We start from the raw sequence: 15567 nt of genomic DNA, 5'->3' as shown, positions 1-15567 counted from the left end.
GTAAAGCACTTTGAATAATAAATTTGAAATGGAAAAAAATGAAAGGATGGAGTATAGAATGTTTAACTTTCAAAGGGGTGGCACCATTCTCTGGTCATGGGTCCAGAACTGTCTAAAGGGCAGAAAGCTAGGTGAGCACAGAACTGATCACTGCTCTCTGCTTTCTGACTCTGGATGCATGGTGACCAGCTGCTTTTAGCCCTGCTGGTTCAACTCCCCTTCTATAATGGACTGTATCCTTGAATTATGAGAGAAAATAAACCACTATCATTGAGTTGCTTTTGTCACAGAAACATGAAAAGAAATTAAGGCACCAGCAATATAAATTTTCTTAATATCCACAAACTACACTAAAATATAGTGAAAAAGACAGTGTGGGTAACCAAAGTTCAGACTAGTATTCTCAGGAGACTGATTCAATACCAGTATGAGCTACATATTAAAGGTCTAATCACAAAAAAAAATGATTAGAAGTTGAGTTGACATTAGACGTTCAATTAAAGTGAAAAACAAAAGAAGTAAAATAGCTCATCAGTGGATAAATTGTCAAGTAGACGACCTAAGTGTGATTTCCAGAACCTCCAAAATAAAAGGGAACTGACTGTACCAGTTGTCCTCACTGACAAGTTCTGTGTAGTTGGTAGCTGCTGGGAAAGGGAGACCAAGGTTTTCTCCAGTGAAGTAGCAGCAGACATATCAGGCCCTATGCCCAGTTAGTTGGCCAATACAAAGTGGATTGCATGAGTTTTTTTGTTCACTTTTAATTTTGTGTTTGTGTATTTTATCTTCATGGTTTTATTTCTGTTTCTTTGTCTGTTTCAATTTTCATTTTGGGATCCTTGTTGTCTTTCTTGATGACGTTTGCTGAGAGACGTATCATGAAGTTAGGAGAAGATGGAGATAGAGAGGATCTGGGAGAAGTTGAAAGACAGAAAAGAATATGAACAGAACATTTTGAATAAACAACAATTTTAAAATTTTTTTATAAGTTCAAATAGCATTTTCTCAAAACTTCATCCCTAAACACACTCTCTGCTCTGAGATGTTCCTTATTTTATTCCCAGTGTGAATTTTAAAAAGTTCTTATACATTTTCATTTATCCAACTTAGAATTAATGTGGGAACCATTCTCTGTTTTGTGTACAGCCCTGAGTACTGGAATATGCCTGAGTACGAAGAATGTGTACAGTAACGTAAGTCATGCGTGACTGGCAGGGTGAATTGGTGAATGAGAGAAAACCTTGCACCCACATTTGCCTGCACACTACATGCATAACCTGCTACTTCTTAGATTTGCCTTGGGCAGACATTATTCCTTTCAAAAGGAGAGAGCACAGTGCCACTCTTCCACATTATCTGGTATCACTGCTCGCATCTCGAATGTCTCATTGCTGCAAAAGACCTCATTTAATCCTCATAATACCTGTGGCTGTCATGTTGTTCCCCATCGTGGAGATGAGCAAAGTCACATACAGGGCATGCACTGAGATTTTTCTGCCCAAATCCCTTGCTCTTTCGTCCAAATGAGACTCTGAGCCTCTCAGTATCTGTGGTGCTGAAATGGAAGAAGTATAAACGTTAGAGGAACTCTAAACTCTTTTGACTTTATGTTTTTCTTTTCCTGCATTTTATTTCTATATGATTTCTGAGAGAAGAAGAGGGGCAAAGAGGCAGGTGTGTGTGTGTGTGTGTGTCTGTGTGTGTGTGTGTCTGTGTGTGTGTGTGTGTTTGTATCTGTGCCTGTGTGTGTGTCTCTGTGTCTGTGTGTGTAGAGAGAGAAAAAGAGACAGAGATGGACACAGAAAGGCAAAGGAAAGGACACAGACATACAAAATAAAGAGATTAGATTTTGTTTTCTAATGTTTTTTACCTTTGCTGTTAATCAACTAAACGTATGACAACTTCTCATATAATACTCAGTTTATAATCCTAACATTGAGTTTTGTACTTTCAGAAACTCTACAATCATATGGTGACATCTCCTTTATTTAGGTTGTGATTTTCCTTTTCATACATACATACACACACACACACATACACACATACGCATATACACATACACACACAAACAAACACACACGATGAACACATATGACTGGATTGTTTATTCTGTAGCAATCATTATTTATATAAGCAATCAGTATATTTGTATGTTGCTAAATTATATTTGCTTATAAGATATATAAAGCCATATATGTAGATAGATAGATGTAGATAGATAGATAGATAGATAGATAGATAGATAGATAGATAGATAGATAGATAGACAGATATACGTACACACACACAAATACATATATTTGCTTTAATTCACTTGTCCTGATGATCTACAATGTGAAAGTAGATGTCATTTGTTACTGTGAAAATTTTCTAGTTATAAATCTAACTTAACTTAGTAAGAATTATAGAACCTTAAAATTTGGAAAGAGCCTTAGAGGTCATTACATTGAAAAGCCAGCTGAATAAAACTTGCCCCAAGAGCTTGGTAAAAATATAGATATTACAACCCAGCCCATCAATTTAGATTTAGTAGATATGGAAAGAAACCAGAAATTAGTACTTTTATGAATGTCTCCAAGGTATTCTGATGCACAGCCAAACCCAAGAAGTCATGAAATATTGACTAGCAGTTTCCAAATGTTATTAAATCAGTAGGAGACTTTTTTATACTTTTCACTTAGAACAAGAATATATGAAACTAACAACAAACCTGTCCTAACTGATGGGAGGATGAAGGGGCTGTCAGAGACTCCTCCCTGGACCACCATGAGCACTGAGAAGTAGCATTTAAAAAGAACTCACACACAAGGCAAGTCCTCCCCAGTGCTAATAAAAGATGTTTGTTCTATTTATTAGTGACATTAAGGCCTCTCATTTATAAACAGGTTCACTTTTCAGATGGCTGATTATTCATTAGGTAGTAATATTTCATTCCCTGAGTTACTCTGGTAAGTTTCCCAACAAAATTGAAAAGTTCAATTGTATAAAACCAAAATTCTGTCTGATAAAAACACAACATTTGGGCTTTTATTTCAGTTTTGGTTTGTCCTATTCTAATTACCACCATTTTATACTTTCCTAAGACTACATTCTTCCCTGATAGACATAAAAGAAGTAATATTTAGAATGTGTAATGTTTTTCAAGAAATCCTGTAGTACAACCAACTTAAGCTTATCCCAAACTAGCTTACAAATATATGAGACTCAGACTATGGTTATTTTGTTCAGCTTTGGCAATATCTGTGTGTGGGGGGTAACCCTAATCTACTCTTCTAACTGCTAGCCTGGCTACCTACCAAGCACAATACCCCAGATACTTGCTGTTTCTCCTGGTCGTATGCTTATGATCCATCTCTCCTCGTGATGGCTTCCTGCTCTCTCTCTCTCTCTCTCTCTCTCTCTCTCTCTCTCTCTCTCTCTCTCTCTCTCCTATTCTTTTTCTATCCTCTTTCTCCTCCAACATGGTCACTCCAAATCCACCTACCTCTATTCCCTTAAGTAATTGACTGTGGCCAGTTTTATTTAACCAATATTTTTTATTAGATATATTTCTTTACTTACATTTCAAATGTTATTCCCTTTCCCAGTTTCCTGTCCATAAGCTCCCACCTCTCACCCTCCTCCATATGGGTGTTCCCACCATCATCCCCCTTACTGCCCCCACATTCCCCTGCACTGAAGGTCCAACCTTGGCAGGACCAAGGGCTTCCCCTTCTACTGGTGTCCCAACAAGGCTATTCTATACTACATATGCAGTTAGAGCCCTGGGTCAGTCCATTTACAGTTTTTCAGTAGTGGGTTAGTCCCTGGAAGCTCTGGTTGGTTGGCATTGTTGTTCTTATGGGGTTGCAAGCTCCTTCAAATCTTCCAATCCTTCCTCTAATTTCCCCCCACAAGGGGCTCTGTTCTCAGTTCAGTGGTTTGCTGCTAGCGTTGAACTCTGTATTGGACATAATCTAGATGTGTCTCTCAGGAAAGAACTATATCCAGTCACTTTCAGCATGCATATTTTAGCTTACTTAAACTTATCTAGTACTGGTGTATATATATGCCAATGTGGGGCAGACTCTGAATGACAATTCCTTCAGTCTCTGCTCTAAACTTTGCTTCCATATCCCCTCCTATGGATATTTTTCCCCTTTAAGAAGGAGTGGGAGCATCTGCATTTTGGTCATCCTTCTTCTTGAGCTTCCTGTAGTTTGTGGATTGCATCTTGGGTAATTAGAAGTTTGGGCTAATATCGACTTATCAATGAGTACATACCAAGTATGTTTTACTGTGATTGGGTTACCTCACTCAGGATGATATTTTCCAGTTCATTTCATTTGCCTATGATTTCCATTAAGTCATTGTTTTTTGATAGCTGAGTAGTACACCATTGTGTAGATGTACCACATATTTTGAATCCATTCATCTATTGAAGAGCATCTGGGTTCTATCCAGCTTCTGGCTATTACAAATAAGGCTGCTATGAAGACAGTGGAGCACGTGTCTTTGTAGTATGTTGGAACATCCTTTGGGTATATGCCCAGGAGAGGTATAGCTGGGTCCTCAGGTAATGGAATGTCGAATTTTCTGAGGAACCTCCAGACTGATTTCCAGAATGGTTGTACCAGTCTGCAATCCCACCAAAAATGGAGGAGTGTTCCTCTTTCTCCACATCCTCACCAGCATCTGCTGTCACCTGAGTTTTTATCTTAGCCATTCTGATTAGTGTGAGGTGGAATCTCAGGGTTGTTTTGATTTGAATTTCCCTGATGACCAAGGATGTTGGACATTTCTTTAGGTGCTTTTTGGCCTTTCAATAATCCTCAGCTGAGAATGTTTTGTTTAGCTCTGTACCCATATTTTTAATAGGGTTATTTGGCTTGCTGGAGTCTTCATGAGTTCTTTGGATGTTTTGGATATTTTCCCTCTACCAGACATAGGATTGGCAAATATCTTTTCCCAATCTGTTGGCTGTCGTTTTGTCCTAATGACAGTATCCTTTGCTGAAGCTTTGCAGTTTTGAGATCCCATTTGTCAATTAATGATCTTAGAGCATAAGCCATTAGTGTTTTGTTAAGGAAATTTTCCCCAATGCCCATGTGTTCGAGACTCTTTCCCAGTTTTTCTTCTGTTTGAGTGTATCTGGTTTGATGTGAAGGTCCTTGATCCACTTGGACTTAAGCTTTGTACATGGTGATAAGAATGAATCAATTTGCATTCTTCTACATGCTGACCTCCAGTTGAACCAGCAACATTTGTTGAAAATACTATCGATGGTTTTAGCTCAAGTGACCCTAGGTGTGTGGGTTCATTTCTGGGTCTTCAGTTCTGTTCCACTAATCTATCTGCCTGTCTCTGGGCCAATACCATACAGTTTTTATCCCCCCAGAAATTCTTTTATTGTTGAGTATAGTTTTAGCTATCCTGAGTTTTTTGTTATTCCAAATGAATTTGCAAGTTGCTCTTTCTATCTGTATAAAGAACTGAGTAGGAATTTTGATGGGGATTGCATTGAATCTGTAGATTGCTTTGGGCAAAATGGCCATCTTTACTATATTAATCCTACCAATCCATGAGCATGGGATATCTTTCCATCTTCTGAGATCTTCCTCAATTTCTTTCTTCAGAGACTTGAAGTTCTTGTCATATAGATCTTTCACTTGCTTGGTTAAAGTCACACCAAAATATTTTATATTTTTTAGGATATTTTACATTATTCAGGACTATTGTGAAGGGTGTCATTCCCTTAATTTCCTTCTCAGCCTGTTTATCCTTTGAGTAGAGGAAGGCTACTGATATGTTTGAATTAATTTTATACACTGACACTTTGCTTAAGTTGTTTATTAGGTTAAGTAGTTCTCTGGTGGAACTTTTGGGGTCACTTAAGTACACTATCATATCATCTGCAAATAGTGATATTTTTATTTCTTCCCCTCCAATTTATATCCCTTTGACCTCCTTTCACTCTCTGATTGCTCTGGCTAGGACTTCTGGTTTGATGTGGAGGTCCTTGATCCACTTGGACTTAAGCTTTATACATGGTGATAAGAATGAATCAATTTGCATGATCATGATACTTGATCATGATGGATGCTCATTTTGATGTGTTTTTAATTCTATTTACAAGAATTTCATTGAGTATTTTTGTGTCAATATTCATAAAGGAAATTGGTCTGAAATTTTCTTTCTTGGTTGGGTCTTTGTGTGGTTTCAGTATAAGAGAAATTGTGGCTTCATAGAAGGAACTTGGTAGTGCTCCATCTGTTTCTATTTCATGGAATAGTTTGGATAGTATTGGTATGAGGTCTTCTATGAAGGTCTGATAGAATTCTGCACTAAACTCATCTGGTTCTTGGCTCTTTTGGTTGGGAAACTTTTAATAAGTGCTTCTATTTCTTTAGCAGTAAAGGGTTCTTTAGATGGTTTATTTGTTCCTGATTTGACTTTGGTAACTTTTATCTGTCTAGAAAATTGTGCATTTCCTTCAGATTTTCCAGTTTTGTTGAATATAGGCTTTTGTAGTAGGATCTAATGAGTTTTTTTTATTTCTTCAGATTCTGGTGTTATGTCTCCTTTTCATTTTCAATTTTGTTAATTTGGATACACTCTCTGTGACCTCTGGTTAGTCTGGCTAAGGGTTTATTTATCTTGTTGATTTTCTCAAAGTACTAGCTCCTGGTTTTGTCGATTCTTTGTATTGTCCTTTTCATTTCTACTTGGTTGATTTCAGTCCTGATTTCTATTATTTCCTGCCTTCTCCTCCTCTTGGGTTTATTTATTTCTTTTTGTTCTAGAGCTTTTAGGTGTGCTGTCATGCTGCTAACATATGCTCTCTCCTGTTTCTTTTGCAGACACTCAGAGCTATGAGTTTTCATCTTTGTACCACTATCATTCTGACCCATATATTTGAGAATGTTGTATCTTAATTTTCATTAAATTCTAAGAAGTCTTTAACTTCTTTATTTCTTCCTTGACCAAGCTGTCATTGAGTAGAGCATTGTTCCAATTCCATGTATATGTGGGCTTTCTGTCATTATTTTTGTTCTTGAAGACCAATCTTAGTCCGTGGTGTTCTGATAGGATGCATGGGATTATTTCTATCTTCCTGTATCTTTTGAGGCCCGTTTTGTGACAGATTATATGGTCAGTTATGGAGAAGGTACCACGAGGTGCTGAGAACAAGGTATACCCTTTTGTTTAGGATGGAATAGTCTATAAATATCTGTTAAATCCAGTTGGTTCATAACTTCTGTTAGTTTCTCTGTCTCTGTTTAATTTCTGTTTCTATGATCTGTCCATTGATGAGAGTGGGGTGTTGAAATCTCCTACTATAATTGTGTGAGTTGAAATGTGTCCTTTGAGCTTTAATAAGGTTTCTTCTATGAATGTAGGTGCCCTTGCATTTGGAGCGTAGATACTTAGGATTGAGAGTTCACCTTGGTGGATTTTTCCTTTGATGAATATAAAGTGTCCTTCATTATCTTTTTTAGTGACTTTTGGTAGAAAGTCAATTTTATTTGACAATTTTGATGGCAACTCCAGCTTGTTTCTTCAGGCCATTTGCTTGGAAAGTTGTTTCCCAGACATTTACTCTGAGGTAGTGTCTATCTTTGTCTCTGAGGTGTATTTCCTGCATGCAGCAAAATGCTGAGTCCTCTTTACATATCAAGTCTGTTAGTCTATGTCTTTTTATTGGGGAATTGAGTCGGTTGATGTTGAGAGATATTAAGGAATACTGATTGTTGCTTCCCGTTATTTTTGTTGTTAAAGGTGGAATTATGTTTGTGTGTCTCTCTTTTGGTTTCATTGCACAGAAATTATATTCTTCCTTTCTGAATGGTGTAGTTTCTCTCCTTATGTTGGAGTTTTTCATCTATTAGCCTTTGTAGGGCTGGGTTTGTAGAAAGATATTGTATAAATTTGATTTTGTGATGGAATATCTTGGTTTCTCCATCTATGTTAATTGAGAGTTTTGCTGGATAGAGTTACTTGGGCTGGCATTTGTGTTCTCTTAGGGTCTGTATGGCATCTGTCCAGGATCTTCTGGCTTTCATAGCCTCTGGTGAGAAGTCTGGTGTAATTCTTATAGGTCTGCCTTTATATGTCATTTGACCTTTCCCTTTACTGCTTTTAATACTCTTTGTTTTGTGCATTTGGTATTCTAACTATTATGTGATGACAGGAATTTCTCTTCTGGTCCAATCTATTTGGGATTCTGTAGGCTTCTTGTATGTTTATGGGCATCTCTTTTTTTAGATTAGGGAAGTTTTCTTCTATAATTCTGTTGAATATATTTACCTTTAAGTTGCAAGTCTTCACTTTCTTCTGTTCTTATGATCTTTAGGTTTGATCTTCTCATTGTGTCCTGGATTTCCTGTATGTTTTGGGTTAGGAGTTTTTGCATTTTACATTGTCTTTGACAGTTGTGTCAATGTTTTGTATGGTATCTTCTGTCCCTGAGAATCTCTCTTCTATCTCTTGTATTCTGTTGCTGATGCTTGTATCTACAGCTCCTTATCTCTTCCTTAAGTTTTCTATACCCAGGGTGCTTTCTTTATTGTTTCTATTTCCATTTTCAATTCCTTCACCTGTTTGGTTGTGTTTTCCTGTAATTCTTTCAGGGATTTTGTTTGTTTGTTTGTTTGTTTCCTCTCTAAGGGCTTCTACTTGTTTACTTGTGTTTTCTTGCATTTCTTTAAAAGAGTTCTTTGTGTCTTTCTTAAAGTCCTTCATGATTATCAAAAAATGTGATTTTTAAATCTAAATCTTGCTTTTCCAGTGTGTTTGGATATCCAGTATGTTTTTTTTTTGTTTGGGGAAATGGGCTCTGATGATGCCAAGTAGTCTTGGTTTTTGTTGCTTAGATTCCTGCACTTGCCTCTAGCCACTGGGTTCTCTCTGGTGTTTGCTTGTCTTACTGTTTGTGAGAGTGACTTGACCCTGCTGTAGGCCTCTGTGTCAGCACTCCTGTAGAACTGTTTTCCTGTTCTCTTTCAGCCTTTTCTGAGAACATGTACTCTGATTTTAGGTGTGTTGGTGCTCCTAGAGACTGTCTTCCAGCTCCAGGTTTGGGCAGGAATCAAAGGGTCCTGCCCGTGATTGCGACTAGGTCCTTGCACCCATGGGGCACAGTTGGCACTAGGCAATTTCCTCTTGGGTCTGGACTGTGGGGAGAGGGTAGTCTCCTCTGACTTCTCAGGACTGTCCACACTTCTTAGGGTCCAGTTTTCTCTCCCACAGAATTTGGGTGCAGGAGCTGTTTGGCCGGTTCAGTTCGGTCCTGTGCACAGACCAGAACCGTGGGTACCAGCGGCTGACTGTTCCTATATTCCTGTGTCCAGAGGCACTGTGCAGTTTCCCCTTGGACCAGGGATGTGAGCAGAGGTGGCAGTCTGTCCTGCGGTCTCAGGAGGTCTGCACTTCTGGGTGTTCAGCTCTTTTCTCCATGAGATTTGGGTGCAGTGAACTGTGGTTAACCAATATTTTTAAATCAAGGAAGGTTTACACACCATAAAAGCTTATGAACATAAAAAGTCACAAGGTCTTGACTTTCAGGTATAGAATTTAGCATTGCAGTACATAGCAACAGACCAAACCTCAACAAAACCCCATTTAAATTATAAAATAATAAAAAAATCTCTTTGACAACAAATTAAAAAGGAAATTATTTACTTGTATTATCTCTTGATGGATTCGATCAATGAGTTTAAAATCCTGTGTATTATATAGGATTTGCAAAATGTGCTAGAGTACATTATTATTAAAATTTGAAAAATTTCAAATTATTATATATTTTTATTTGATCATTAAAGTCTTTAAAGGAAAGAAGAAAAATAAAATATCTGAAAGTCAATATGATTCCCCTGAACCACAGGAAAATCTAAGTTTTGTGTGTCCCTTGACAGTAGTTCTCAAGAGCATAAACAGGATTATATCAAGAACTTTCTGGCTAAACTGTCTGGCCACAATAACTATCTTCTGGTTCAGTGAGAGACTCAAAATAACTGCTATTATTATGTTATAGACGAATTCAAAAAAGAAAGCTTGAGGTAAACCTCTGGCCTTCACAAGGCAACATGGGCAAGTGAGTACACACACACACACACACACACACACACACACACACACACCAGAAAGGGGGAATATCATATACAAATATCCCTATTAACCAAGGATTCATCAGACGTTTGCCAAAAATATTGTTTTATAAATGGTGTGGATAAAAATAACCTTCATATGTATGGTTGTGTGAATGTTAACCCCTGCCGCCATAGCCTAATATATTTAAATACCTAGTCACCAGTTTGAAATATTGAGGAAAAATTAGGATTGTGTGGCCTTGTCAAAGGATCAATGTGTGAGCTTTCAATTGTTTCTTTAGTCTGCCATCATGGACACAAAAACTGAAACTAGAATCACCTTTAAACCATTTCTTTTATAGATTGCATTAGTTATAGTGGTCATAGTGTTTTATCACAGCAGTAGAAAAGTAACTAAGATAGAAGTTGGAACCAGGAAGTGGACTCTTGATGATAAAGACCTAACTATGCTATATTTTTGGAGTAATATGGAAACTGCATTAGGAAAGTAGTTAAACCCTTGTAGCAGAGCTTAATGAGCCATCCTAGTAGAGTCTTAGAAGACTGTAGTGCTGAGAGGGACGCAGACTGTGAAGGTCCCGCTCAAGACATTTCAGGGGGGAAAGCATTAGCAACTGAGCTATAGACCATTCTTGTCATACTTTGATAAAGAATGTGGCTGATTTCTGCCCTTGTCATTGAAATTTGCCTGAGGGTAAATTTAACAGTAATGGAATATTATCTTTGGTGGAAGAAACTTTGAGATAGCCTAGAATTGACTCTTGCCATGTGTCAATCACTCTTATGCTCATCTACAATGAAAAAGACCAAATGAAACAAATGGAGTTCAAAAATACAGTTTAAAGAGAAAAAATAAAAGAGAACAAACACATCAAAAATTTTAAAGTTGAAGCCAAGGCTTATGCTGAAGGAGGTACAAGGATTAAGAGAGGCCTAATATGATCTAAAAGGAATACAGGATTAAGACCTTAACACCTTACCCAAATGTTAACTTCCCAAAACAGTGCCACCAACTGGAGATGAAGTTCAAATGGATGAGTTTATCATGTACATTCCATATTAAAACCATAAAGCCACTGACTAGTAGCATTGTAAGCAAATACTAGAGAATCAGTCTAAGTATAACACTATGGTCACTGAATAGGTAATGCCTTCCATGACAAGAGAAGAAAATAGGAATTAAATATTGTTGCTCCTATCAGATTTTGTGAATAGTAAATTTAAACATTGATTATTTGACAGTAATAAACAGAAATATATAAATAGATGACAGATGGATAGGGCATAGACATTTTAGGTGATAGATAGATAGATAGATAGATAGATAGATAGATAGATAGATAGATAATAGATTCATACATAGATGATAGATAATGATGGATATAGTTAGAATAGATTACAGACAGATGGTAGATAAATGATAGATACATAGATACATAAATATGTAGTAGAGAGATAAATAATAGAAAGATGATAGATAAAACGATAGATAATAGATGATATAGATATATAGATAGAGATAGAGAGAAAGATAGAGAGATAGATATTCTATATAAAGTTCTTGCCTATAAGAATAGGGAGATTGTAGATAGGTGAAGTAGGGGAGAAATTTACGGGAAAGACATCATATCCTGAAAGAATTCAGGAGAAGAATGTGAAAGAAAGACCAACCTGGACAAGGACTGACATGTGAACAACTATCCTTCAGTACTTTGCCAGGCTAGCACAGCTTGCTCAGGAATTTCTGTCCATCTCAGTGGACACTGAACATTGTTCTCCAATCTATCCAGATTGTAAGATGATATTACAGAGGTGTAAACTTTTTAATTATATTTTTTCAAACCCAAGACTGCAGCTAAGGGAGGAAAATCAATTTTTTAAATGTGAAAATGGATAAAAACTCTTGTGAAAGCTTACTTTCTTACAACCTAACCTAAAAAGTATAAGGCTAGAGAATACATTTGAAATGAGAGTTAAAGGATTAATCAGGAATGGGGGTATGGGAGAGTGGAGTAGGGGTGAACTGACTAAAACTAAAGAGCTGTGAAAACCCTTATGGAAACCCACAAATTAACATATTTTCAAAACAACTTCAAATAAAGAATTGAAACCAAATTTCTATGCATGGATAGACAGGTTGCTTCCAGAAAACATAGAGGAAAATGAAGGTCATAGCACAAGGCATGATTATTTCCTATGAATTTTTGGTCAGAAAAGTCTAAGGGAGGTACAAAAGAACACAGGCTAATGCCATTACCTCTCCTTATTCACCAAAGCTACATGGTGAGCCTCTATTGCTGAAGACAGCACAATTAGACTTCAGAAAATTGAGAAATCAATAACAAATCAATCAGGCTGATGGGAAGTGAATACATCAATGTGGTTACTCAAAGCTGTACTTGCATGCTGCAATAAAGGCCTGCTGCATAAGAAGTTCCTCTGGTCTAATAATGGCCTGACTAACACAGTGAACCTTCTTCTTTCTAGTTGTGGTGAGAACTCCTCCATGGGAGGGAATTTCATAGTTGGTACTATCATCCTTTGCAAAAGCCCATGGTTGGAGAGGTCATAGGTCATAAGGTAGAAGCTAGTGTTATTTTGAAACTTACCCACGCTGCCAAATTCACTTGTAAATATTTACGTTCTTATTCATAAACTTTGGCTGTTTTTAAGATTGTAGACAGAAAAGCTGCTTTCAAGGTTAGCAGAGGTTAGCAGAGTGATATGTAACTTGTCAGACACTAAGAACAAAAGACAAGCTATCCAGCCCCAAGAAGAATCACCACCGAGGCTCAGAGAACACAATGTAAAAGGGAACCGGAATAATGTATGAACCAAGAGGACAGGGCCCAGTGCTGTCTTCCAGACATGGCATAGCTATTGCACTCATGAACTCACCGCTGCTATGCTTACCTTTATGAGACTTGGACAAGATTAAGCCACTCAAATTCTTGTGTAGACAATATTCTCCCAGGCTCTTCCCCTATTGGAGAAATATTGGCAGCAGAGAGTTGCATATGAAAGACAATCATTCTTTTATGAGGATATGGCAACTTGTAGGATTCAGGTACTCCAGTTACTACCCAAACACATGGACCTTTGAGCAGCAATAACTGGACCTATTGAAAGAGAAAGAGATGGAAAGAAATTTGGAAGCAGGGCATAAGGAGGAAGACATGGCAGGTGTTGGAGGAAGGGAATGTTAGATAGATACAATTATATTTTCTTATATGAAATTTCAAAAATTAAAAAATGTATACTTTTTAGCTTTGAATTCTTTCATATTCTGTATATTTGGTACTCTTATAGAAAAAATATGTAGAATAGTTTGTGATTAAATATCATTTCCTGTTATGTTAATATACACACTCAGAAGTCTGTGAATTATTCTCATCTACCTTTAATTATATTTAAAATGCATGGATATGTGTTTGTCCTTATGAGATTATGTAATGTGTATGAAGAGGTAGAAGTAACTATGTGCACAGATGCTAGAAGTGGGCACCAGGTCCATTGTAGTTGGCACTGCAAGTGTTTGCTAGATGCCCAGTTTGATATATGGATGTGTGGAACTAGATGCTGTTCTCAGGATGGCACAACCAGGTATTTGTAACTCCTGAGTCCCTTCTCCACTCTTGCCATCTATTTTTAAATAAACACTTCTGGGATGTTTTGGATGTGTTTATGTACATTGTAATGTCTGGTGTTTTTACATACTAGAAATAAATCCAATAAAAACAATAAAATCATTATGTGATGAAAAAACTGAGTTTTTTAAATTTAATTTTGATGCAGAAATCTACCACCTTGGTCTTAAAAACACTGAATGATATTTTTGTGGAAAGATGTTTAGAGAGAGGAAGTTTCAAATTTGGTTCATAACTTCAACCCAGTAAAGATCCAAAGGTAGTTTTATGTAACTTTCAAGTTTAATTTGAAGAAAACTTTAGTAGCACCAAGCATTTGGAGCAGAAAACTACTTCAAAGGCAGTGAATTCAGGGCAGCCTCTCTGCTCTTGGGGACACTGCCCACCAGCTTTCTTCTCATATCTACCTTACTAACTCATCCACCTGACTCTCCTGAGATTAATTAGCCAAGACCTTGCATTAGGTCAGATTAGCCATAAGAGAGAGAGAAGGTCTGGTAGCCTTTAAAGAAGCAATCAAATTGTCTACAAGTGTCCAGATTTTAAAGTTTCCATGTAAATGTAAAGAAAGCTGGGGACTCGGTGGGTGAAAGGTGAGAAGAGAAAAAGAGCAGGAGAAGAAGAAAGAAGAAAAAATTAAGCAAACCTAACATAAGCATATTTCACTTGTATGGATATTCATGTTTAATTTCATATCAACTGCAATCAAATTCAAGATTTCTGTCATCCATTAAAGAATTAAGTAGTTTTACTTTTATTTTTGTCTTCATTGACCCTTAAATATATACTTTCTGTGGTTATAGCATTTCTTTGAGAACAGGTATTAGTAATGTTAGTATTCAATATAAAAATTATACACTCTGGTGATTTTCATGCTTTGAAAATTAGTTGCTAAATATTGTCTAATTGAAACAATGTGTATCCAATGGTCTTTTAAACTTCAAGAATGAAGATTTTCTTTTTAATTTTTTGTATTATTTTGTTATTTTACAAATAGAAGCATCCTGTCTGTGTGTACATCTGTACATCACATGTACATCTGGTGTCTGAGAAGTGCAGAACTAGATTCACAGAAGTATGTAAGTTATCACATGAATGCTAGGATTCAAACTCAGGTCCTCTGAATGAGCAGTGTTCTTAACCTCTGAGTCATCACTCCAGCCCCACTTTCAAAAGGCACTTTTTGCATGTGAGATTTCCTTCTTACATGAACTTGCTTTGTAGTCTTCTGACGATGTCAAAAAGATTCAGTGTAACAGAAACTGGGAGGAAACCAAGAAACTGCAGCAATGACTACAGCTTTCCTTCTGAGCAAACTTCCAGCTAAGTAGTCTGTTGATGATATTGGAAAATAAAACTGTGAAAAGAAAAAATAAGTTATAAGTAAAATATTTTACATAAGGAATCCAAGTGAAGGCCAGGAAGGAGGAAACCTTGTTCTGTCTTCCATGGTTCCTGAAGGGCTTGTGTTACTACTGTGTTAAAAGAAACCAGAAGTCCTTGCCCATGGGATGGGTCCCAATTTTGTCCAGTTTTTTGGTTGGTCATACCCTCAGTCTCTAACCCATACTTGTTCTTGAATTTCTTGTTGACAGAAGAAATTTTTGGCTGGAAATTTTGTGGGAGGGTTGGTGTCCTTATCCTTCCACTGGGGGTCCTGCCTGGCAACAGGAGGACTCTTTAGGTACCATACCTCATTGTTATTTGTCTTCACTATGGTTACCTGCATTGACTCCTGGGAGCCTCCACCATCCTAAATCTCTTCCATGTCCTTGAGGTGATCTCCACGACCTGCCAGCTGCAGATTTCCACTCATTCTCCTTGCCCTCTTG

General features: G+C 37.1%; 1 long non-coding RNA gene across 2 annotated transcripts in view; it reads right to left on the bottom strand.

The window, feature by feature from the left end:
- Positions 1-382: 382 nt before the first annotated feature.
- Positions 383-15567, bottom strand: part of LOC108350092 (uncharacterized) — a 74192-nt gene continuing 59007 nt past the window's right edge. For both annotated transcript variants that reach the window (XR_010064010.1, XR_001836877.3), the window contains 4 exons: positions 14943-15092; positions 13002-13207; positions 1424-1555; positions 383-911 (listed from right to left, as the gene is read on the bottom strand). This is a non-coding gene — a long non-coding RNA (uncharacterized LOC108350092). The remainder of the gene's footprint in view (positions 912-1423; positions 1556-13001; positions 13208-14942; positions 15093-15567) is intronic.

The sequence above is a fragment of the Rattus norvegicus genome, chromosome 2 (assembly GCF_036323735.1).
Source record: "Rattus norvegicus strain BN/NHsdMcwi chromosome 2, GRCr8, whole genome shotgun sequence".
Classification (NCBI taxonomy): domain Eukaryota; kingdom Metazoa; phylum Chordata; class Mammalia; order Rodentia; family Muridae; genus Rattus; species Rattus norvegicus.
This window is presented reverse-complemented; position numbering and strand designations above follow the sequence as displayed.